Genomic DNA, 25,663 nt, shown 5'->3' with positions numbered 1-25,663 from the left:
AAGGACATGGGAGACAAACAGAGCTAGTTTGTGACTTAGTTGCAGTCATAGTACAAACTCAATACACTAAGAATTCATAACTATGGCAGAAAACTACCACATACCCAGCAAAGTCTCACCATACGTTCCATATATTTGCAGACCAACCTTGTACACATGATGAAGATGTGACAGAACGATCTAATTGCTGTTCCCACAGAGAACAAAGCCAATTTCAAAGGCAAAAATAAAGGGAAATGAAATAAACCTATGCTGATTTGAAAACAAAAAATAACTTGTCAAGGCTATTTGAGCAAAACATTCAATATAAATGGCATCGGTGTTCTGGCAAAGAGCAAAACGATTGAGTTCCTAGTTTTGCTTTGTGTAATATATAACGCTTTATCTGTTTGTTTCAGAATTTTCATGCAAAGATACACAAGGGTTTATATGCACATAGGTTTCCTTGATTTCAAATGACAGCCTAAAGGGAAGGCAGCTAATCTAGAGCACTCACCATAGACTCTTAAACTACTCTTATCCAATCCAGCCCTCCAGTAGCTCAGTGGTAAGTCTCAAAGCTTATAACGCTAGAACCCGGGTTTCGATAATCGTGGTAAGCACAGCACAGATAGCCCTTTGTATAGCTTTGTGGTTAACAACAAAAACAAACTTATATAACCCATTAATATAATTTGACTGTCACTCTAGCATCAGCAAAAACGTTTTTGCGGCCATGGGACGCGATCTATGAATACTATGATCCATAGCCTGGGCATGCTAACTATTATACCATGCCTGGCCCTACAAAAGAATCCATGCTCATAAAAATTGGAAAAGTAACAACGAAGGGATTCGAGTGGGTATGTTTTTATCATCTATACTGATGAAATGCTGATATTTGGAAAGTAATCTCTATGAAGTTTTATAGAAATTACTAAATGCGAGACTGAAACTAACACAAAAAACGTATCCAATAATAGATATACGGATTTCCTTCTTATGTGACGGGAAAAAGGAAGATGGTGTAAAAAATGATGCTACATAGACTGAAGCAATAAAAAATTTAAAGAATCCTAATAAGCTTTGCTTTCTACAATTGGAAGTTGTTATTTACAGTTTGTCGGTCAAAACACAACGAATATAAAGTAGAAATAGGCCTGTAGTGGATTTTAGAAAGATTAAAAAGTTTTAAACATATGTATTAGTCTTGACTTATCCTTAAAATAAATTGGAATTTACAAAATGTTCGCCATTTTGTTTTGAGAGCTGTGAAGACACAAGACAAAACATTAAAACACAGTTAGTAGAGTACATATTTTTCAAGTATTTTAGATTGCTCATTTTACTTGGTAGTTCTTTAATTTGCCTGAATCTTCTTTCTACCTCTCATGAAGCACAATCGAGGTTAATTCCTATATGACATTTTCTCTCTTCATTTCTTGCAGCTACAATTTTCAAGGTTTTCTAAAATGTCGGATATTCCTTGTTATATTGGATATTAACTACACTCTGGGCCCGGCATGTCCAGGTGGTTAGAGAGCTCGACTCGCAATCTGAGGGTTGCGGGTTCGAATCCCCGTCCCATCAAACATGCTCGCCCTTTCAGCCATGGAGGCATTATAATGTGACGGTCAATCCAACTACTCGTTGGTAAAAGAGTAGCCCAAGAGTTGGCTGTGGGTGGTGATGACTAGCTGCCTTTCCTCTAGTCTTACACTGCTAAATTAGGGACGGCTAGCGCAGAAAGCCCTCGTGTAGCTTTGCGCGAAATTCAAAACAACCAAACAAACTATACTCTATAAGAATTATGTTATAGGTCCTGCCTACTTTCGGAACTACTTTCTCCATCATTGATCTTGCCAGACACCACAATTTCCATTGTAACTAACTTGTGTGAAGGATATGGTCAATCTTGAATTACTCATCTTGGTCGGGTAACTGTCATGAACCTGTGATACGCAAGCATACCATACATTTTCTATCTTGTTATTTTGATGTCATTTTTAATAATTTAGTTTATTCTGAGTCTATGCAGTTTTAGCATAGCACATGGTCCAGACAGCCATAAGATTTACTTCATTCTAGCTGCCTTTGTTTCTTTGTCATTCTCTGGACGTAATACCCGTTCTGCCTGATGAGATTTTGCTGTAACTTTGTACGTTCTGCAATAATGTCGACAGCAATGTCCTTCGATGGTAGACCAGTTGATATATCAAGGTTACAGCCTCCCATATGTTGAATGAGAATGACCAGTCACGAGTCTACCACTGGTCGCTATGGCTAAACCCGACTTGTTAGATTTAAACTGTACTACACGGGTCTCAAGTGAGTTTGTTGACGAAAAGACATCATGAAGGAACAAAGCCAGGTTAATGAATTCAGTAGTTCACAGAAAAGTGACCATCCAGTGACCAGTGCAAGTATGCACACTGTGAATAAATAAAGATTATTTTCATTTTATATCACACATCGTGTGGAATCTATTTATTTCTTAACTTAAACTCGGTCGATTTAGTTTAATCTAGTAATCGCGATTTATCTTGCCGTTCATCCGTTATAAAGTGGACCTACTTAATACTCTTCGCTAAAATCAGTTTAAATTGAGAATACCACAAACCAAATCTATAGGCACTGAATATATCATCTGCGGCAGTATGACACTAAATTGGCGTAAAAACCGTTTTTACAAAATGCGATTGACTCTCCATTTATTGCAATCTTTCAATGCACCTGACTAAAGCCTACGTAACACTATTGATCTGGGAACCACAGATTGAGAACTACTTAGCTAGAGAATAGCTGAATCTCATCACACACTAAAAGGCAATGATCAAAAGAATAAAACATTTTGAAGAAGACACCGTTTTCTTCGACCCAAGGAAGACAAGCAAGCGAATAAGCATAAATTCTTACAAGATTACTAAAAGATGATCACATTTACAAGACACAGTGTACGAAAACTAATTGTGAAAAAAAATTGGTTTAATTTATATGCTTGTTTGTTTTTAAGCGCAGAACTGCACAATGGGCTATCTGTGCTGTACCTACCACGAGTATTGAAACCTAATTTTTAGCGTTATAAGCCTTCAAACTTCCGCTGAGCCATTGGGGGACTACGGAAAGGAAGCGACAGCAAAGTGTATAGAAGATCCCATTGTGGTCCACCAAAACAGAATAAAATTAAACCCGAAAAAAAAGTTTGAGAACCACTTTTCTAGCTAATGCCGGGTGCCTGGTAACTGTTCTGCCATTATTCATCTTTAAAAAGCAGTATTCTGCTTTTCTTGTGATGGAAATTCACCCACTTGGCATAGTTTTTGAATTATTTGTTATTAAGTAGTCCATTATCTATTTTTATTTATTCTGGCTGTTGGAAGGTAATATACTATCTAACCTTGGTTGTAACACTGTTGCTAATTTTATTTTCAAGAAATAAGTCTTCGGGAATGTACTGACGTATACCGGTGTTGCAACTAACTCTTCCCACTGGAAAAAGAATAATAGATTTATGTGTAAAGTTGTTTTAAGATATTATTTGATAGATCAGTACTTCTGGTTTTGGTGTTTACTGTAACTTGACTAAGCCATGGAATTGCAATATTTCTCAATCAGTTGTTTGGTAATAAACTTGCTCTTGTGGTATTCTTGCATTGTTTTGACCACACCACTTTCTGGCCTAAGGGTATGGGTTTTGAGAAATCAATTAAATTAAGCATACGTTCAAGACGCTTATTTCTTTATTACTTTGTTTAATAGTCATATTTAAGTTAACTATTTCCCATACTTTCCATAATCTCATGGAAAATGTTTTGTTTGTCACGAACTGAGACAACTCTTTTTTTCCACTGGTTCGTTTATATGTGTACTTCTACATCCTCGTACAATAACGGTGGGTATCTAGATGTATACTATACTAAATTCTCCTTAGTTTTTCTCATACTAATGCGTCAGCGGTTTGAGATTTATCACAATTTTCCACTAGAAATCGTTTATTTACCTTGTTCTCAAAACCAACATTAACCTTTTCAGCGCCCAATTATAATACCATTTTTCATCCCTCTTTACTGATATGTTGCTGAATTCTGTTCTTCTACATACTAACAAACGTACTAATCGTATTACCATATCGTTGTCCACTTTACCACTTTCATTGGTATTGTATTTCAAGGCATTTCTCATCCCTCTTTACTGATATGTTGCTGAAGCTGTTGTTCTACATACTCACAAACATACTAATCGTATTACCATATCGTTGTCCACTTTACCACTTCCATTGGTATTGTATTTCAAGGCATTTTTCATCGTAATATCATATTTTATCGTGAATTCTAGTAAACATGAAGAATTTTACCACAGTCTTCTCAATAACAATAAACCAACTATTGAAACGGAACTTTACGGGGTAAGATAGTATTTTTTTATTAAGTTTAAATTGTGTCTTACCATCTAATGGCACGTTTATACTTATTTTCAGTCGAATAATAATAAACGTCTGGTTCTGATCATGAAACAATATAATATATGAAAATTCGGAAGAATTTTTATAAATTTGAAAATAAGTGAACTACATTCATTTTCTTATTCGTGAGAAAAGGATTGCTTTGTTTTAAAACATTTTAAAAAATCTGAGAAGGGTAATGATAACAAATTATGCAATATGATAAAAAACATCCTATTCTTTTGTTCTTGGCCAGGCATGGTCAGGTGGTTAGGGCGCTCGACTCGCAATCTGCGAGTTGCGGGTTCGAATCCCCGTCCCACCAAACATGCTCGCCCTTTCAGCCGTAGAGGCGTTATTGTGTTGCGGTCAATCCCACTATTCGTTGGTAAAAGAGTAGCCCAAGAGTTGGCGGTGGGTGGTGATGACTAGCTGCTTTCCACTGCTAAATTAGGGACGGCTAGCGCAGATTGCCCTCGTGTAGATTTGCGCGAAATTCATAACAAATAAACAAACGTTTGTTTGTGTCAGAATATCACACGGTATCTGTAATTCCAAGTGACAAGAACTGCACATCACGGATAAAGTGAAAGTACTTATTGTTTTATAAGCTGATTGCGTGAAAACCTGTTTACATCATTTTCAGAGGTAAATAAACAAACACAATACACTATTATCAAATATATTCTAAATTAACTGAAATTATCTCGTAACATGTTTAATGTAGGCAAATATGAACTCTCGATTACAGAGGGGTCTAATGAGTGCTTATTAATCATATTATATTGTGTTGTATTTTATAATATTTAAATTCAGAGTTATGTATGAATATGTTTTCTGAAAAGGGGGACCCAAACGCTCAGTTTCCCTTTTTTTTTTCAGTTGGACGGTAATGTTTATAAACAGTTTTATCTTGACTAGTTTAGTGTGTGTATCCTCTGAATTGTTCTGAAAGTTATTATATTTTGAAGAACCGTCTTATGCTACACTAAATCAGATACTTTTTAATGTCATGCGCACTATTTGATACACAGCATTATATTTGTTCATGACTTCTGATTAGTTGGCTTATAATCAGTGGTCACTGTTTTCGCATACTAATACTACTACCTTACTACCTACAAAGTAATAGGACTAAAATAATATGCAAACTGTTTGTTTCCACTGAGAGTTTGCCCCTAAATCCCTGTTATGCCCCTGCTTGCATGACATCTAGGTGGGACAGCGGTAAGTTTAAGGACTTGCAACACTAAAATCCGGGTTCGAATCTTGGCGTTAGACACATCATTTAGCCTAATGTGGCTTTGGTCTAAAACAACCCAATTCACAGTGGAGTGATTCACAGTGCTACCTGGTTTCAGGAAAAAATTCTATTTTAGGGTTTTAAAATTTAAAATAGTAGTTATACCACACAATATTTCAGTGAAAATACATACGTGCATGCTATAAATCTATTAACTACTTCAACGTTCTTTTTTTTTAAAGTAAATAACTATGCTATATATATATGTAACCTAGTTCTCCCCCTTATCGTTTCAATGGAATCCTCTAACGAGTTATCCAATGAATGGGAATAGGTCTTTAGCTGATGTTAGACGACCAATGAAGTTGTAGACTACTCTTCAATTATTACAGCGCGCGCAGAACCTGGTAATAGTGTAGTTTCAGTGAATAAACTGCATGGCCCGGCAGTAACCTTGCAGAAGTCACAATAGGCGTTCTCGTTTATAAGATCGATACAAGTTCATAGCTGTAACAGTTTCAAGTTCGAGTAACGGGGTACGTTTTGGATGCCGAAGAAGTAAGTACGATTTTAAAATAAAGACAATAATAATAAGTCAATGCAAGTAGAATGATATGACAGATTTATTGTTATGACTTAAAGAAGTACAGTGACATGTATTTTGGATAAAGAAAAAATTTAAATTACTTTTCAGTGAACAGCCTGGTGTTATGAAGAAGAAGGTTGACAAATAAGAGGTGTTATTAATTAACTTAAACTTTTCTAGGTAACGTGTCGGTGATTATCATTAAATTAAAAGTTTTACGTTGTAAAGTTGCAACTCGTTATAAAGAGAATTCTCAAAATTAAAAATTAAAGATACATTTGAAATTTTCTGAAAAAAAAAACTCTAATTACAGGAAATCATTTTTGGTGTGTGTCTGATCACCAACACTTTTTTAATGCTATTTTATAAACATTTTATTCTATCTTAAATTTCTTTGTTAAAAAAACGCAGATTTCATGCATTCAGTGTGTGAATTTTGTAAATTGTGGTTTTGCAACTGTTACATTTCCTGTACAAATAATCGAAGAATTCGGTAAATTTGGAATAACGGTGTTTAACTTTAAGTTTAATGTATTTGGTTTTGAATATTTTAATTTTATTCATTTATGATAATTCCTGGTCTAAACCGAAAGTCTTTTGAGATCAAACTATTACATTTTTCCATCGTTTTTTTATTATTTTATAATGCTAACATAAAATGTACTTGCCCTAATGTGGGATTAAAAGACCCATCATGATTCACAGAGGCCCCAGTGTACCGACCGAGCTCCTCCATTACGTCCAACTACTTTTATAACTACCCCAAGAGGAACAGTACCTGGAAAAAAAATGTGTGGTACTTGATCACGCGTATTAAGTTTGGTTCTGCTAGTGGGATTATGAACAAAGTTTTAAACATGGAGTCCCAGAATACCGAAAAGTGTCAGGAATACAAAATCCGATGCCGCATTCGGGTTCAGCGACCCTAAAAACACTCCTCTTAAAACTCCCGTTATGGCTGGAGGACCTTCCGGAAGCATTTTACACCCATTTATACTCCTTTGGTAGGGTGCTACGCCATATAAGTAAAAACGACCTCCTAGGTCCACTCCGAGTCTACCTGCTTACTCCAGAAGTGGGGATATACTCGTGGACATGCATACAAAGCAAAAGGAGAGGGGGGGGGGTAAAATAAAAAAGCAGCAGAAATTACGTGTACACGTATTGCTTCCACGGCATATCCGTTAAACTTAACATACCTTAAGCAGCTGGAGAAGGAAACGGGTAATTAATACTATTCTGTTCCATAACAAGATGTGCCAGTCAAGCAGCTTATGGATTTCTTTGCGACCGGTGGAAAGAAGAGCTGGAAAACCGTCATCCTTGTGTACTATATAACTTGATGACAGCATTTAGAGAACAAGGGCGTGTTTTAAACATAGCAGCCTTACGATGAAATCTTTTGCAATTAAAACTATGCTGCAGTGTTATTGTCAAGATGGAGCATAACCGGATCTGGTAACAGTCTGTAACGACGTGGCGAGGCTCCAAAATCGTTTTAATATAACTCTGTATATCTAAGTTGCAAGTTTATTAGTTTTAGTTTATTAAATCTTAATATAACTATTTACTCTGTGAAGTTTCCTAAAAATTATCTTCATTTTTTCATCTACATTTACTACTACATTATTGTAAAATGTAGTGTTCATGGCAGATTTTTTCAAGTAAATATCATTGCACGTGATCCAACTTTTTAGGTTCCAAGTTAGATTCTCAGATTATTACACTTAAACTTTTTCATAAACCTTCCACTACAATGTTTCTCAGCCAACACTGTGGCAGGTAATTATTTATGTTTTTGTGATCTATGAATTAAACCAAGTGTTGGGTTCGAAGGTAAGTAACTGTTTGCTTATAAATTAATTGTTAACTGTAGTGGGAACTTAACTTTGGATGTCAGCAAAATTTAAACTAAATTAAAGTAAGTTGCCACAGATGTAGGAGGCAAATTGAAATAGGGGTAGGGTGGAGGGGTTGGGACAAGATTTATTTGACCGAGCGAAACGAGGAAATGTGCGCCTTAGGGCCCTGGAAGCTCATAGGTTCTGGATTAAATTTTATGCATTCGCCTGCCTTTCCTGAGAGTAAGTTTCCTAATTTTGTTGCATTTTTACTAGAACATGTAAAAATGCTCCTCCCCCTCCTACACCACTGTGTCATCTGTGTCCTTTATACGTTTCTGAGAACTTTTGCTCAAGAGTAAGCAAATTATATAGATGAGAACTAAAAACATGTACTAAATTCGAATATCGATGACCAATCAACTTGATATATCTTTGCTGTTAACAATGATTTTTGCCGCACTTTAATCTAATATATTTTGATTCCGCTTGTTGAAACGAAATATTTCAGAAGAAGAAACCAAAAATTATTCGTAATACTTGCAAATCTAAATAACATTTATTATATATTCGTAACCGGAATCAGTAAATTTTTGTCACATGGCGTGTAACACGAACTCCTGACATTTCAACTAGTTCAGGAAAGTCCACCCACATTTTATTGCTAACCGCCCTTCTTTTCCTTTCTCTATATATTAATTTTGATCATTTATACTTAAAGAATATAATTTTACATAATGATATACATACTTTGATAGCTATTATAAATTGAATATTTAGTTTCTAATTTGATTATTGACGTCATTTTATGTTTTATAAACATGTTCATGGATGACACTTTTTATTCGACCTGCAGTTTGTAGGAGTATTGTAAAAACTTGTGTTAGAAGAGATGAATAATGAGGACATGAAAACAAAAGAGTACTCGAGGACTAAATGTGGCACTGATTGACACATGCTAAAAATATTGGAATTCACAACAAACTTCATAGACTTGTGTATTATAAAAATAATTAACTTTGTTTTAATTGTCAATTGTATTTCAAAGCTAATACGTCTTAGCAGTAAAAATTCGAATATCGAATTTTTACTGCTAAGACGTATTAGCTTTGAAATACCAAGTACCATGGTTTCAGTTTTACATGTGAAAGCGTAAGTACAATTCATTTCATGTTATGTCTTTTATATTATTATCTTGTACATTTCGGTGTTCTATAGTGACTCTGTTCATATCCGTTAACTTTTTTTTTTAATGGAGTTTTATACTTTGAGATAGATCTTGTGTAATAATGTAATTTTGAACTTGAAAATTAAAAATGTTTATATACCAATCTCACTACATAACTAGTGTCTTGACCACATTACTGGTGAGTTGAATGTTTTGGTTTTTGAGTTTGTTACGTTGGTAGGCCGGAAATAGTGTAGTGATGAGCGTTTCGGGATGCAGATCGAAAGGTCGAAAGCTAGAGCCACAATGGGGCTGAACATACTCCACACTTTCAGCCGGGGATGTGTTATTAAAATGGCAGCCAATACTTTTTTTTCGGTTCCTGAAGCCGAACAAAGCCCTGTTGGCAGCAGGTTCGGCTGAATGTCAATAGTTCATAATCGAGGACAGCTGTGTCCGAACCCTAGGGGTTTTGGAGATGGCCTATTGGTCCAGGGACACATAAGGTACAGTTATGACTGAAAATACGAACACCTCTTGTGTTGCATTCTTCGGCTATGTACCATCGATATATTCATTAGAGTGCTTTTGAATATGTAAATCGGCAATTCACGTAACAACCACAGTTGATATAAAGTCGTGGTGGAACGGTATGTGTGATAATCACATTTTGACATAGCTTGGCGTTGCATAGGTAGTTTGTCTTCTAAAATTGATCACGTTTGGGAAAGATATGTAACAGCTCTTTACGACGCAAAATAGTCATACACTCAGATTATAAAGATGTGCTCATATCGAGGAAAGTTCAAATTTCCAAGAGAATATATCTTGTACTTAATGCCATTTTGGAAAAAAAAAACAAGTAATATGGATCAAAATGTAGAAGCCAGGGTTATCCAGAGAGGAACCTACAACAAATCATACCCCGCCGTTATAAGCAAAGTGAGGCTTCTTATATTAGGTGAGAATACATGAACACAAATCTCCTAGGCAGAAGCCATCCACGTACCATAAGCAACAGTACAAAACATAACAAAGAGGGTTCTACTTCTGACAAAGCGGCGTTGCTTCCATGAAATATCAGTTCAACCGTTGCATATCTCAAGGTTCGTCAAATAGTGCATCATTGGAAATTGAGACATGAACTGTAACAAAGTGGTGAGATTCCAGAATAGTTTCCATATAATGTAATGTGTGTTTGCTTAAGAGCAAAACCACATTTGACTGTCTGTTGTGTCCACCGCGGGGAACGGAACCCAGGATTTTAGCATTGTAAGTACATAGGCTTATCGCGTTCCCATCAGGGGACATATAACGTACTCAATCTCTTTGTAATATATACATGTGGTTTTAATGGAAATATGTAAGCCAATAATTCTGTAGCACTAAATTTCATAGTGCAGAACTTCATATGGTCTTGAATAGCTACAAACTTACACTGGTAAAAATGTTATATAGTTAGAATAGCATAAAATGAACTAGATATAAGTATAACGAATTAAAACGTGTGTGAATTTTTTGTAGTTGTAGAATAAGTTTAGCGTATCATTTAATTTCTTTTTTTGTAAATTAGTGATAATGTATGCCGAGAGAGGGATAGAAGACATCATTAATATTTTTCATTTCAGTATATTTCTAATATCTAAAAATCACTCTTGATAATGGAATTCAACTTTTGCAAATAGTGATTGAAACTAACAAACAAATATGAAAGGATCTGTGAAAGGGTTATAATTACAACTAATTTCTAGACCGAGTTCTTGAAACTGAATTTTATAAATTAATTTCAAGTGAGTTGCTGCTGCCGCCACGGCGTCTCTAGACCTCCGCGGTATCTTTTGGTGTAATGTATTTGAACGGAAAATGTTAAGTCTCCATACTACTGAAGATCATATAATTTCTTTTTGGTCGTTACCATCCATTCTTTCTTGTCGTATGCTTTGATTTTTTTTTATCGTTTTCAGTCATAAACCAGCAATTAAGGTTTCACTTTGGCTTCAGAACGCTACTTAAACTGTTATTATATATATCCGGAACTGGAAGATGAAAACTACTAAATCTGCAGCAGGTGTGTTTTGAACGTATTTTATTCATTTTACTTAAGCAATTTTGAAACACGGCCAATTTGTTGTTGCTTGTCATGAAAACGCTATTCATAATGTAAAACTCCACTAACCTTTAACTTTCTTCGCGGTTTACCATTGATGGCAAGTAGCCAAAGTTTGACAGACGCTGATGCTAGGGGCCGGGAGAGCAAGTGACACGCACCTAATATGAGCTGAGTTTGTTTTTTTTTAACAAGTCTTTGGTTCTTTACATTAATGTGCCTGTAATAAACATTAATACACACGCATAACACATGTGCATACACAACTACAAAAAAAAAAAACGCAAAGCTTTTAACCAAAAGATAAGCAGAAAACAGAACTCGGATTCCAGTCAGCATTTTACACAGGGAACAGAAGCTTCTTCCTAGTCAGACACTAGATAGTAGGCGTATAAAAATAACTAGACAAACCTTACAACTTCAAACAAATGTTTCATGAATATTCAATATTTCACAAACATTTTATTAAAACAGGATGTTTACGCTTTCATAAGTTTGGTATTTTTTATGTTGATTTTGTCTTGACGTATTTTCTTTCCAAGAAATTGTTTAAAAGGTACCAGAAGAAACAAAAGTTTTTCTCTAAATAATACATTATTTACATTTAAATTTACATTATTACTTTAAAGATAGTTCTTGCTCGTAGTGCATGTGATTGAGCAGATTCAAGAAACAGTGCTGGAAGATAGAATAACCACTCGTAATCAGTGTTTCCTCTAAGCTGCGCGACCGCACACATCCTCAGTAATGGTGAAGAGTCTCAACACGTCTCAACAAATTCATTTCGCACATGGACTAAAAAAATTAGAGGGAACATTACTCGTTATTACTCCTTTCCCACAGTGCATGTGATAGAGCAGACTGATGAAACAGTGTTGGGGGATAGAGTAACTACTCTCTTTTTTATCTGAGGGCATTTTGATGAAGTTCCCAATATGCACTCAGAAATATTTGGATTGTACTTTAAAGGCGCTTACAAAATACCTTTGCATTATTATAACTTACAACGACAATTTGAAACACGCAAAAAATACACCCTTGAGACCTTTCCATTGGATGAATTCTTACAAAGTTGCTTACTCAGAACAACTGCTTGGACAGAGCTCAAGTGGACACTATAGTCTAGACATACAAACTGTAGTTTCTTAAATTTTAGTTACTTGGATTAAATATATGTATATTTTAAGTCCTTACTCGGGCAGAGTGAGACTTAATGGTTAGTGTGACAGACTGTGGGAGCGACGTTCCACGGTTTACGTCTTGTTACGACCAAAGTAAATCAAGCTCAGCATTTTGGCGCCATATGTGTGTTATAAGAGAGAAGGTTAAATCCAATTATTCGGTGTGACGTTGGGTAAATAAAAAAAATAATAATAATAAAAAAAAAATTCAGATAAGCATTGGAGACCACATACAGACAAAAGGTCGTTAATGAGATTTTAAAAAATCTTCAGCGTAGTACTAATTACTTAACAAAATATTAAATTTTTTTGGAATATGGATTAACCTGCGAGTTTTACCAATTAATTGGATTCGTTGGGGGGGGGGGAGTTATTGGTACCTAGATCTACGTTTCGCACGGTGAGGATTATTGTAAAAGTCATTTTTTTTCAAACCTATTAAAGCTTCTACTATATTAAAGTTTCTATTCTACTAAGGTTACTAAATATAAAGTCATACTTATAATTATTTACATTTATTAAAGCAGTAATACTTAGTTGAGTCCTAATACTACTGACCATATATCTACTGTTTAAAAACATCTTTTAATTGTTCAAACTGAAGTTAATTTTCATATTTAAATTTCAAAGAAGGTATGGCAAACTTCAGAATACGAGATAACACTTTCTTTTCTATTTCATTGAATGTATAATTCGAAAAATTAAATATAACTTATAACTATAAACGTATTGTTACGCCTCTGTGTTCATTGGTTTGTTAATTTTCCGTAGAAATTATTTCCGAAAAACTTCAGCGATACAAGTCCTTTCTTAAATAAAACTAGTTTATTCTTTATCATTACAACTTTGCAATACACTTAATTTCCACAGTCACTTGAACTTAAACACACGCTATAATTCACAACGATTTACACACTTTACTTACGGCTTGACTCTATTATCTGTCTCTATCTCCCTGTCTGCTATTCAATTATTTATGCCGTCACTTCTCGCCGGTCTTATGGCAAACACTCGAGGGCGTATGGCAAACACTCGAGCCTTCAGGAACGTTCGAGATACTCATTACGTGTTACCAGTGTCACGTGACTTCCGCTGTCGTAACAGTATTTCCAATTTGTTTTCTCAATTGACTTAATTCATCCAATTGTTTTCCTACATTTACATTATAACTTATTGTTTTGAGTTAAAATCAAATTGCTTAAATGGATATAATTACAATTAGAAATTTGTTTCTTTAAATTTAAGGAAGCCTCATCATATTGACGGTTCATACACTTATAAACTTGAATTTTTCTTTAACTACAAAAGTTCCTAACCTTTCTTAAATTTTTGATAATGTTTCGAATAATAAAACTGATAAAAACAGTGTGTAAGTGAAACAAACTGTTCTGTTTAATATGACTGGTTTACCTGGTATTTCCTGCTTTAACTGGTTTTAATGAAACTCCAAATGTTAGCTGATTTGTTAATTTATTTCATGCTGTATTAACTAGAAGTCAATTGTTATTTTTTGAGAGATATACATAAGATAGAACCCTTAGAAAATACAAATATATCACTAACTTTGATTTTTTGCTACACTTCTATGTCACTACAATCCATTCCAGAATTAAAAGTTAGAGAATCTACGATAGACGATACTATATTGGTGACGTATAGTTTGAAACAATTCCTGTCCACATGAGTGTTTAGTTAAATTTCTTGAAGAAAGCATAAAAAGAAAGTTGAAACTTTAATTATAGTACTGTTTGTTGGCTAATCAATCTATCTGTATTGAGGGAATGAAAGATGACCTTACGAAAATAAATTACTGTAATACATGCAGGAACGTCGTCAGGAATGTTTTTCTCTCTCTCTCTCTCTCTCTCTCCTTCTCAATATTTTATAGTTTTGTGCCTTACAGCGTGGTTGAGATAGTAAACATGGATAACTTCTAGAACACGAACTGGTGAAAATCTGGTCTGTGCTACCTTAACTTACTCCTCTATATGATCCAATTACAAAGAGAGGACTTTACAAGTCCATCTTCCTTCAAAACAGATATGTTATGAAATTGATGTTAAAGTAGCACAAAAATACTTGAAGGAAACTTAGTGTATCATATAATACGCATGTGTATTTTACGTTAGATAGCTAGATTCTCTGTACAACGTATATCGATGAAAATTTTCAAACATACAAGCCAAAGAAGATGAGTTAACATATGAATTTTTATTTTTATTTTTTTCAAATTCAAAAATATGTTGGTGGCTATAACCCAGTTTTCGGTAATGAACAAACTGACGAAGTACATAGCGACGTCCACATAACTTCATCAAGTCGCTAAAGGACAAACGGCTGACAATCGAAGAATAAAATGATTGAAATAATAACCTTGATATTGAGTTTATTTTGGATACGTTGTCGAGTGCTTTTATGAAGTTCAGTTCATGAAAATTGAACCGTAGAAAGTTTTGTTGAATATTTAGGTCAAACTGATTATTGTAAGAGCGATGGTTTGGGTATTCTGAATAACAGGATATTCGAATGATATCTATTGTGCAGCATTTCTGAGTTATCTTACTTTGACTGAGTTCGTGAGAATGAAATAAAGATTAGACACAATATAAAGGACAAATGAATAATGTATATTGTTTAGACCACAAATACAATGCGTTTACTTACTTAGACTTGGATTACTGCTTTTACTGCGCCATAAGTTAACTATATTCTCGAGATTGTGTCCAGACTGATAAAACCTAACTTTTTTTTACTTAATGCATAACGTCGTATTTACCCACAACGACTAGTGCTAAGCACGTGATTGGTCATTCTTGTTCAAACGTAAGGGTGGTTGTAACCTCATGTTATTACCTAACCCATTATTGGAGGACACAACTGTCTCTCTTGCACAACATGCAACATTACAGCCACATCATCCATGACCAGAACAGATGTTAACTTCAGAGAATGACAAAAGAAGAAAGCCATAGAAAACGAAATCACTTTAATGACTTTTCTTGATCACGTGTTATATGAAAACTCCATACACAAGAATTACTAATTCTGATAAAATTACTATGTTAAAGTTAGGAAGTAGAACACACTTGCTATGGTTGTACACCATAGTAATAGTACCAACCAAGAAGCAGCAACTACACTAATGGCTTTGTTGATCCTGTTTTATTGGTGTTGTTTTAGTTAAATTACTTCTGCTTTTCCATCAACGTGTTGAAGTACAATAATGATTGTATAGTGCGTTTAGTTTTAATCATGTGTGACCCGGCATGGCCAGAGCGCTCGACTCGTAATCTGCAGGTCGCGGGTTCGAATCCCCGTCCCACTAAACATGCTCGCCTCTTTCAGCCGTGGGGGCGTTATAATGTGTCGGTCAATCCCACTATTCGTTGGTAAGAGTAGCCCAATAGTTGGTGATGACTAGCTGCCTTCCCTCTAATCTTTCACTGCTAAATTAGGGACGGCTAGCGCAGATAGCGGCTGCTTCAGCTTTGCGCGAAATTCAAACCAAATCAAATTTAATCGTATACATACTCATTCAAGGATATCTACCTATTTTCCATGTTGATAGGCTTGCATTAAGTTGCAGACTAATAATAGGAGACGAGTAGCGTGAAGAGGGGGGGGGAGCGAAAGGTGCCGGGGCCCCGGGCATCCATATCGGGAGGGCATCCAACGCAAAGAGTCGAATCGTATAGTAGAACCCTTTCCGCCCTTCCTCAAGGTCTTAGGTACAAGGCCCCGGACATCATAGAACCACTGCACGCCACTGATAGGAGATGATATGTAAAACAATTGCTGTTAAAACTAATGAATTATTATGAGAATAACTATAAAGAAACCGCACGATTTAAACTTAGTTTCAGGCTTTTGTAGATACCACACTTTTAGCATTTATATTTCAAAAATACGGTTCCAGCACATCTTGAAACTAGATTTACATACAGAAACCGGATACATTCTTAAAGAGTGTATGTGAGGAAGATAAGCGACATGTTTCTGAGAAACTGTCCAAAGGCAGCCAGTTTGGTTAAGTTAAATACGACCTAGGAAATAATAATAATTATTATATTTGAATTATGTAACGTAGAATTGTGTCTTCGATAAAATAGCTACCAGTGTAACGGCTAGTCCATTTGTTCAAGCTTTGCATTTACATTTATCTGTTGTATGCGGATGATAATGACGGCTTCTCAGAATTCATTTAAGTTCGTGTATAAATAAAGTAATTATGGCAGTTATATTTTCTGCATCTAAATTAACGAACTTTGTAATGAACAAGGCCTCTTTGTTAAGGTTAGGTAATTGGTTTGTAACAAAGTAGCTACGGTTAGTTATATAGCGTAAGGTTGGGATGATATACATTTGCCATTTTTACAAGGTACAAGGCTTGCGGCGTAATTCTGCTAACGCTTAGTTTCACATGAACGTAACTAAGAACATGTTATGACAAATAGGAGATTGTAAGCACCGTCTGTATTATTTTATAAAATCGTCGAATAGGGAAGAGAAATTGAATCTTAATGTTGACAAACTTAAAAATGACTGGATATGAACCGTATACTATAATGCATTTCGCTGTTTTAAGAAAACTCTAATACATATGACAGAAACCTATGTAAGTACTTGAAACCACTGAATCAATTTGCGTTTAGTTTACATGGACTATATATATTAGAAATTTTGCGCAAAGCTACACAAGAGCTATTTGTGCACAGCCGTTCTTAATTTTAAACTAATATACTATATTGCCAGAAGAAGGGCACCTAGTCAACAGCACCAACCCTTGGGCTGCTCTTCTGACCGAATAGTGGGATTTCACCGCCACTCTTATAGCGTTCACAAGTAGCGAAATGCGCGATTTTGCGCTAGTAGGTCACAAGCCATGAACGCTTGGATATATATAGTACAAATACGCTAACAACCTGGTCACGTTGGTTCCCCTAAGTAGAAAAGACAGAGAACCTACAGTAAAGCTCTCTTCTCCAAGATGTGTCGATAAGAATCTTTCCATTCATCCTTTCCTTATTTGTTCGTTTGTGATTGTTTTTTGCTTTTTTTTTATCTCAAACAATTGTATATTCATATAAGTAGTAGATGTGTGTATGTATTAATTTGGTATAAAGTTATAACATCAAGAAAACGAAGCTGTGCGTGTACACAGTATCCTGTGCTTATATTTTCAATAGCTTTCAAGACATACTAAAATCCAGTTAATATGTAGAATTCAAGAAATGTGTATATATATTTCTGATCTGTATTTATCTCCCATGACTACTTTCGAATCCGAAATGGACAAATAAAAAAAAGTGGGGAACATCTGCTGTTAGTGATTTTTATCACAAATGTTAGGCTTCTTTGTTTCTAATACTTCGCTACTTTTCGTCGTACAAACCGTAGCTTTTATAAGTTTTTTTTGTTGTTTTTTTATTTTTAAGTACAAATGAAATATGAAAAACGAACTTAGCTCGTACTTAGTATATCATATTTGTAGAATAAATATCATTGGAGTTATCAAGGGGCTGAAAGCTAAGAAGTTCTTTTGAATAATCACGTTTAGAGAATTTGTGTTGGCTTTAAAAACGTAACCTATAAAAATAGTTTCTCAGCAAACCAAAATACTTCTTGCTAATGGCCTGAGTATCTTACATTTCTCCTGTTGATGGGGGATGAGGCTGGTATTCGTCATTCGAAGGTCTAATTCTACAATCGAATTTAGCCTTTGTAAGTTTTGGCGAATGAATGGAACCACTCCCGTGATCATGCTCATTACTCATTGATATCAATGTAGCGTTTCTCACCACTTACTGAAACACCATTTAGTCTTCGTCACAGTTCGCTAGCAGTGTGGTAAACAAACCCTTAATGTGTTTACATTATCAGTTTTACAACCATGATCTGGTAATGTAACTAATTATGATTGTCTATTATTATATTAACTATTGATATTAGCAACCTCTTGTCCACAGTGAGTGTCAGTTTGGATTAGTTGAATACAACAAATGTGTAATTAATTACTTGGATGTCTTGTCACTTGTATCAGCAACTTTTGACCATTCAGATCATTTTTGAGTAATATAAATCTTTGTAATGGTAACAAAAACCAGAGTTTATTTTGAATCAAAAAAAAATACCAAAGCCTCATAGATGGGAGGGAGTGACCACATTAAGTAAAAGACATACGTTTTATGGTTTTTGTAAGTGTGTATTTTTGAAAGACATTTGAAGACCTGTTTCGTCACTCTTGTCAAATTGTCTAGCTATTCACTTGATGTAGTTATTCCTATTGAAAAGCACTGAGACTGATTTGACGTGTAGACTTTTGTCTTTACACAACCTATACTAGTGCTAATGTTAAAAAAAAACATTGCTGCACTGAAAGCCTAATTTTATAATGTTAACTTGCTCTTAAAAAATAACATTTGTTAATCTTCTTTACTAGTATTAATTTTTGCTTTCTAGAACGTAAAACTCGTTTCGGGACTGTGTATATATTTACGTTTCATAGGCCAATGACAGCACGACTTCTAGTAAAGATATTCTTCGACCTTGTTCATGGTCATAATTTTATTAAGCACCAAAGGACGTTGCCTTAAGTGAGTGAGTGAATGAATGATCACGAATTCCAGAAGGCTTGGTAAGAAAACCTGTGTGGCATCATGCAAAATATAAATGCTACGTGTGTTGCTCGAAATTAACACCGTCGCTCTTAGCAGTGAAGTCAATGACTTTTTTCTGTACCTCTACACACTGCATTATATTTTCATCGGTATGAAAATACTTGGAGATGTCTCCAGTTTACCACTCTTTGGAATTGTCGAATATGAAAACATTTCAATGTCAACCAATACTTCATTGGAAAACGACATAACATAAAGTAACCGTGAAATATTCTAGGTTACTTCAGTAGGTGAGCACGAATCTATTCTGAACTACCATTCCACAATTACGTCAGTCGCAGAGTAATCGGAGGTACAACGTTTTAATTGGCAAATAAAGTACCGACGAAAATCAGATAAAGGATGAAATGCTCAAAAATAAAAGCACAGCTTAAGACACAAACTAATGCACCAAAACATAAGCTTTACAGTAAACAACCACAATAAACATAATGAAGATAAAGTAATATAATAACTTTTCAAGCAGAAAATAAATAGATACGAATATATGCCCCAAATATAAAAATAAACTGAATAATAATAATAGAATTTGCACAGATTACATCCAAACTAACAATGAAACTAAAACAACAGAACTGGAAGCACATAGTTCTGGCCAAACATAATGAAATCAAGGTAGCAAACTAACAAAAGAATAACATAATCCATTTTCATAAGAAATATAAATAGGACAATCTATTGAAAAAGTAAGCATGGAATCTATTAAAACAGCAATTCTATAATACACTGAAATATTAATATACGAATATTGGAAGTTTTGTGCGCCCATTAGGATTGGGTACCTTGGTTCAGTGAACTCTTTGCACCCCCATTTCCCTTAATAGAACTTTCATCCTTCTGACTGGAAAATTGTGATTAGTGGGATCCCAGAAAAGTCCAAGATGAAGATCTTTCTGGAAACTAATACTTGTACCCAAATTCCCTTAAACATTTAAGGATCAATCTCATCAGGTTTATCAAAGACACTTATTCAGCACAAATAGAATTCATGTAACAAAAAAAGTCTTTCTCACTCCTAAAGATATTAGTCAGACTGAAAATATCTTATTCGCTTTTATCGATAAAAACAGCAGTAAAAAGAATGTTATTTAGTACTTTACCACGTTCTATTATTCCATACTAAAGTGTTTTTTTTATACCTCTTAAATACGTAATGAATTATATTGGTCAATTTTCTTTACTTCTTTTAACTGTACAAATAATAAATAAGTATCGAAGCCCTGGAAGTCAGGTTCGATATTTTGCGCCTAGAAATACTAGTGATCCCGCTTAATCTTGAAGAAAGTTTTTCTTTTCACTATTGGAAGATTATTCATATTTGTAACTGATTAATCCAAATTGTCTTGTATTCTAAATTACTTCAGCTCTAGAGCAGTTATTGGCAAAAAAAAATCAAACTACTATTCTTCTTCAACCTGATGAGCTGAGAAGATTTCAACATGCAAGATATGAAGGATAGTGTATCTCCATTGTTATATATAGTTCCAACTTCCGCATGGGTCATTTATACCTTTATAGTTGCAACAAAAATACGTTTTAAACCTTTTTTCTTTTACATGATGCATTTCACTTAGTGGACTTTTATTTCATAAGCCTGCAAGTTTTAATATTTTTGGTAATTCTCGTTTTCCTACTAATGTTTCATTATTTAACCACTAGTAATATAATAGTACAGGGTTGAGTACATTATATTAAAACGATTTTGAATACGCAAATCAACAAATCATTTGACAGCCACAATTGATAAAGTTGTAGCATGTATCTGAACTACTTTTAACATTGTTTGGCGTTATGTAGATAGTGTGGTGCCAAATAAAATTGATCGCTTTTGGGAAGGGTATGTAACAGCCCTCTCCGATTCAAACTATTCGTATACCCTTACTATAAAAATGTTTTCATATCAGGGATTTGGAATTTCTAAAATGTGAATACCCCTTATACTTAAAGGCATTGGAAATAATAAAAAATATGGATCAAATTGGAGTACCAGACCATCCAGAAAGAGACCTGAAACAAGCCATACCCCAGGCGTAGTAAGAAGTGTAGCGTTTTTTTTTAACACGTGAGAATATAAAAATTCAGACAAGTAGCATACGCAGTGTTGCGTATTACAATTTCAAATAGCCTGAAACTGAGTTAAATTGTACTTTAGATTTAGTAGTTAAATAAATGCCGATATGTATCCAGTTTGTGATATTTGCCAACAAGATTGATACAGTTTTCTTTTTTAATACAAATATATTTTAATATACAACCAATAATACAATTTACAATAAGTTATTACAAACAATAATTTATATACAAAAAATTTTTACAAACTTACAAGCAGTATAAAGTCTTATTTCTAGTCTGGAACTTCCTTTATCTTATTGAGGGTTCACGATGAGCGAGTTGATTTCGAGTTGACTTAGGTAAAATTCATTTAATAGTGAGCTAGCTAGCTTTGTAGTTCTCGCTATCACACGCCGATTGCAGGTCGAGTTTCTTTTACCGTTGAAGTTATATAATATCTTCGTAAAAGTACTAATGTCCGCTGTGAATCCACTGGAGTTAAATGATTTGTAATGTTCGAACTTTATAAATGTTCCTAGTCAATTATCTGAAGTTTCTTGATTAATAAGTGTAGTAACAATCAGTTGTAGCTTCCGAAGTTTATAGCACACCAACTATAGTAAATCAATAATAGATACTGTTTTTAGGCGCGTCGCGTTGGTTATATTTATAGGTGTGTAGAGAGTTTCTCGAAACTTCAACTTACGTAATAATACTGACGCTGACGCTAACGTTTACGTAAACACGTATTGTTGTTTCTTACACTCGAGAATTTAAACAAACATCTATATTAAAATAAATGTATAATAATAAATCCGTCACAACAGATAAACTGATTTCCTTACAAGTATAGGCTAGGTCTGCCAATAACAGCAGGGTTTAAACGGAAATTTTGTTGTTATCTGAATCAGAAAATTTGACTGAGTCTAAATGAGCGAGAAATAAACGCATTGGACATGTTCGTTAATTGAAATAATCTTAACTAATTGAACAACAACAAGAATAAAAACAATAAAAAAAGTGTTTCATATCGTGTCGATAGACAATCACAAACTCTGGATCTTTTCTGGAAAAGTGCATATATTTTGGAGTATTTCTTCTCAAGACAAACTCTTGTAAAATAAAAATAAAAAAATGCGTAGAAAAAGCAAAGATAACTGTGCTAGCTAGAAAACCAAATAGAACTGTTATAGTAATAAAAACAAAACGTTCTGTATAATTAAAAATGGTGAAAAGGTACGTGATATACGGAATACATGAAATACTCGCATATCAAAACAATATACAGCTTAATCAAGAAGGATCTCCATCTGGAAACGAGGCCAAGAGGGTACGGATTCACCAAGATAAGGCTTCCAGTCGTACCCTCCCTTTCACCCATCACATATGTAAAGCAGCTGTGTGTTACATAAGTAAAGTATATTCTTCATTATCTTTATCGTTACTTTCTTTAATAGTATTTGTTAGCATTTTGAATACATATAAGTTTTATATTTTATTTATATTATTATATTTTCTAATATACAGAGATTATTTTTTTGCGTTATTAACTTAATATATGTATTTAGGACAAACCCAAATCTCTTGGGCTGGCCAAACCTTGAGAGATGTTATTGGATTTATGGCTAAAACTATTGTTAGTAACGAGGGTACCCAAATGATGAAACGATGCATTCTTGTCTTTACAAGTAAGAACGTAAGAAAAGTATATTTAATTATCTATACCTGAATGATTTTTAGTTTCACTCTAAGTAGGTAGCTTACTCTGATCGTAAGTTGATATTAATGTTATTCCGTACGCAGAATACTGGTCAAAACATTGGACAAAGTGTCTATGGATTTCTGTGCACAGATAGCCCAGTGTGTAGTTTTGTGCTTACAAGAAACAAACTAAATTTAGGTCATTTAAGTTGGTTAATTTCACTTCACAACTATTCAGAACATCAAAAGTCATAAATTAAATTAAAAGTAATGCAGTGAAACTGCAGAACATGACCTGCTGATAGATAAGATGACTTATAAGTATAAAACTTCAACTTGGGGACAGTAATCTAAAATATAAATATGAATTACCGTCAACTGCAGCAGGGTTAAACATTCTTCTTCCTCAGTGTGATATCTGCATGCAGGCGTTGATGATCATGACTTTTCGGTTTTCTCTATCCCTGATGTTGTGATATCTGCATGCAGGCGTTGATGATCATGACTGTCTTTCTCTGTCCCTGATGTTCTTCAAAAATTCTTTGTCATTCAAGGTTCCTTAACCATTTTGCGAGTCCATCAAGTATCTTTATCTTCATTTGCTTCCATTTCCTCCAATCTGTTTGTTACCGTGTGTTCCATCTTTTCTTTCCTCGTCACATGGCTTATGAACTCAGCTTGTCTTTCTTACTTTCTTGATGATGTTGCGTGTTGCGTTGGCTTGCACCAATACTTGTTCATTACTTTCCTTCTCAGACCATGCTATTCGCAACGTTCTTCTTAAGAACCACATTTCAGCTGTTCCAAGTTTTTTCTTAATTTCCTTCGTCATTCTCCAAGTTTCGCATCCGTACATAGGTATGAGCTCGATGTAACACTAAGAATTTCTTTCTTACTTCTATTAATGTATTTTCTTTGTCAGTATAGTTTTCATATTTGGAAAGGCGTTTTTAGCAAGCTCTAACCTTTTAACCTCTTCAATGTACTTACCACCTAATGCTATGAGCCCAGATAGTTGAAGTGGTGAAATTATTTTATTTTTTGTCCCATCAGTTGTAATTCTGCATTTTGGGGTATTACTTTTCTTGGACGTTACCATACAGTTTTCTTTATCAATAATTATATTTACTATATCTTGAAGATCTTTGTCATTTTCAGTAAGTATTCACCGTGTCATTTACATACCTCAAGTTATTGATGTAATGTCTTCCAACTTTAATTCCCGGCCTATTTTCTCTAGCTCTGAGAATCAGTTCGAAAAACTTCTCAAGAAAAGTTCTGGCAAAAGAACACATTCTTGTCTGACACCTCGTTTTATTTCAGGAAAAATGCCGATATTATTTCCTATCTTTATAGCTCCGCTTTGTTCCTAATACAGATGATTCTGAGGTCTTTACCATCAATACTAAGACGGTTCAGAATTTTTAGTGTCCATGTTTTACCCTGGCAATTGCTTTAGTGTAATCAATAAAACACATGTATAAATCATTTTGTACTTCAATTGGTTTTTCTATTAATGTTCTAAGTGTAAATATAGGAATTTTCTTGTCCCTTTACTTTCAACGAGTTCACATTGTGTTTCTGCTATCTCGGGGTTTATTTTGTTTCTCAGTCTACGAGTATTCTCAGTAGGATTTTGGTTCTTGGCTCATAATGCATATTATTCTGTAAAATTCACTCTCAACTACTCTTGTTTTGTATTTTTAGGCAATGCAACAAACAATGTTTGACATTTCAGATGATATCTTGCCAGTTTCATATATCTTATTCAGGACTTCTGTGAAGACATCAATTCCAAACTCTTTCAAATATTAAATCATTTCACTTGTGGTTTTATCTGGACCTGCTGTTTTTCTCTTCTTCTTCATCTTCATTATTTTCTTTACTTTATCTTTCATTACTGATGATCCTTCCACATTTCTAAAAATTATTGGTTATCGCTCCTGTCATCATCATATAGTTATTTGATATATTCTCACCAGCTCTCTAAGTTTACTGTTTTTTCCGTAATAATACTTTCGTCCTTTGTCTTTGGGCATCCACTTGAGAGAAGTCTTTTTTTCCAATTTCTCATCCTTTTGTGCATGCCTTTTATGTCTTGTTTATTTTTAACGCAACTTCAGCATATTGTGTTTCAAGCCATTCTTTTCTCTTATTGTATTTAAATCTTATCTCCTTGTTAGTTTTATCATATTTTTCATTATTTGCCTTTGCTTGTCTTCTTCTTTTCATCAGATCAAGTACTTCATTTACCATCAATTTATTTCTCCTTTTTCTCTTTTTTTCGGGGGATTGTATTTTGGGTGGAGGGAATGTTAAACAATCAAATATTATAAAAATTAGGTATAGCACACTCGAAACTAAGTAAAAAGAAAAAAAAGAAAGCTTATCTAAGTACAAAATGTTTTAATTATGCAGTAGCTAATTTATAACTGAGTCTTACAATACGTACAATACTTAATACTGTCAGTTATACAATTAATCACAATGTATACACTTTATAAAAGTAAATTTTCAGAATAAGACATGCGTTAAGAAAAATGGTAGCTAACCAAAGTAATTTACTAGTGTTAAATGTAATAAAGAAAAAACCTTCAAATGTGTAACAGAACAAACAAACACACACACACACACACACACACACACACACACACACACACACACACACACACACACACACACACACA

At 34.2% G+C, this 25,663-nt stretch overlaps 1 protein-coding gene across 2 annotated transcripts in view; it reads left to right on the top strand.

Moving 5' to 3' along the window:
• The first annotated feature begins 6,053 nt into the window (after positions 1 to 6,053).
• LOC106457974 (putative extracellular sulfatase Sulf-1 homolog) overlaps positions 6,054 to 25,663 on the top strand; it is a 90,534-nt gene continuing 70,924 nt past the window's right edge. For both annotated transcript variants that reach the window (XM_022384074.1, XM_013917421.2), the window contains exon 1: positions 6,054 to 6,221. The gene's annotated coding sequence lies outside the window, so the exon portion shown is untranslated. The remainder of the gene's footprint in view (positions 6,222 to 25,663) is intronic.

Source organism: Limulus polyphemus, unplaced genomic scaffold (assembly GCF_000517525.1).
Source record: "Limulus polyphemus unplaced genomic scaffold, Limulus_polyphemus-2.1.2 Scaffold399, whole genome shotgun sequence".
Classification (NCBI taxonomy): Eukaryota; Metazoa; Arthropoda; class Merostomata; order Xiphosura; family Limulidae; genus Limulus; species Limulus polyphemus.
The sequence above is the reverse complement of the archived record's forward strand: the minus strand, read 5'-3'. Positions and strand labels throughout refer to the sequence as shown.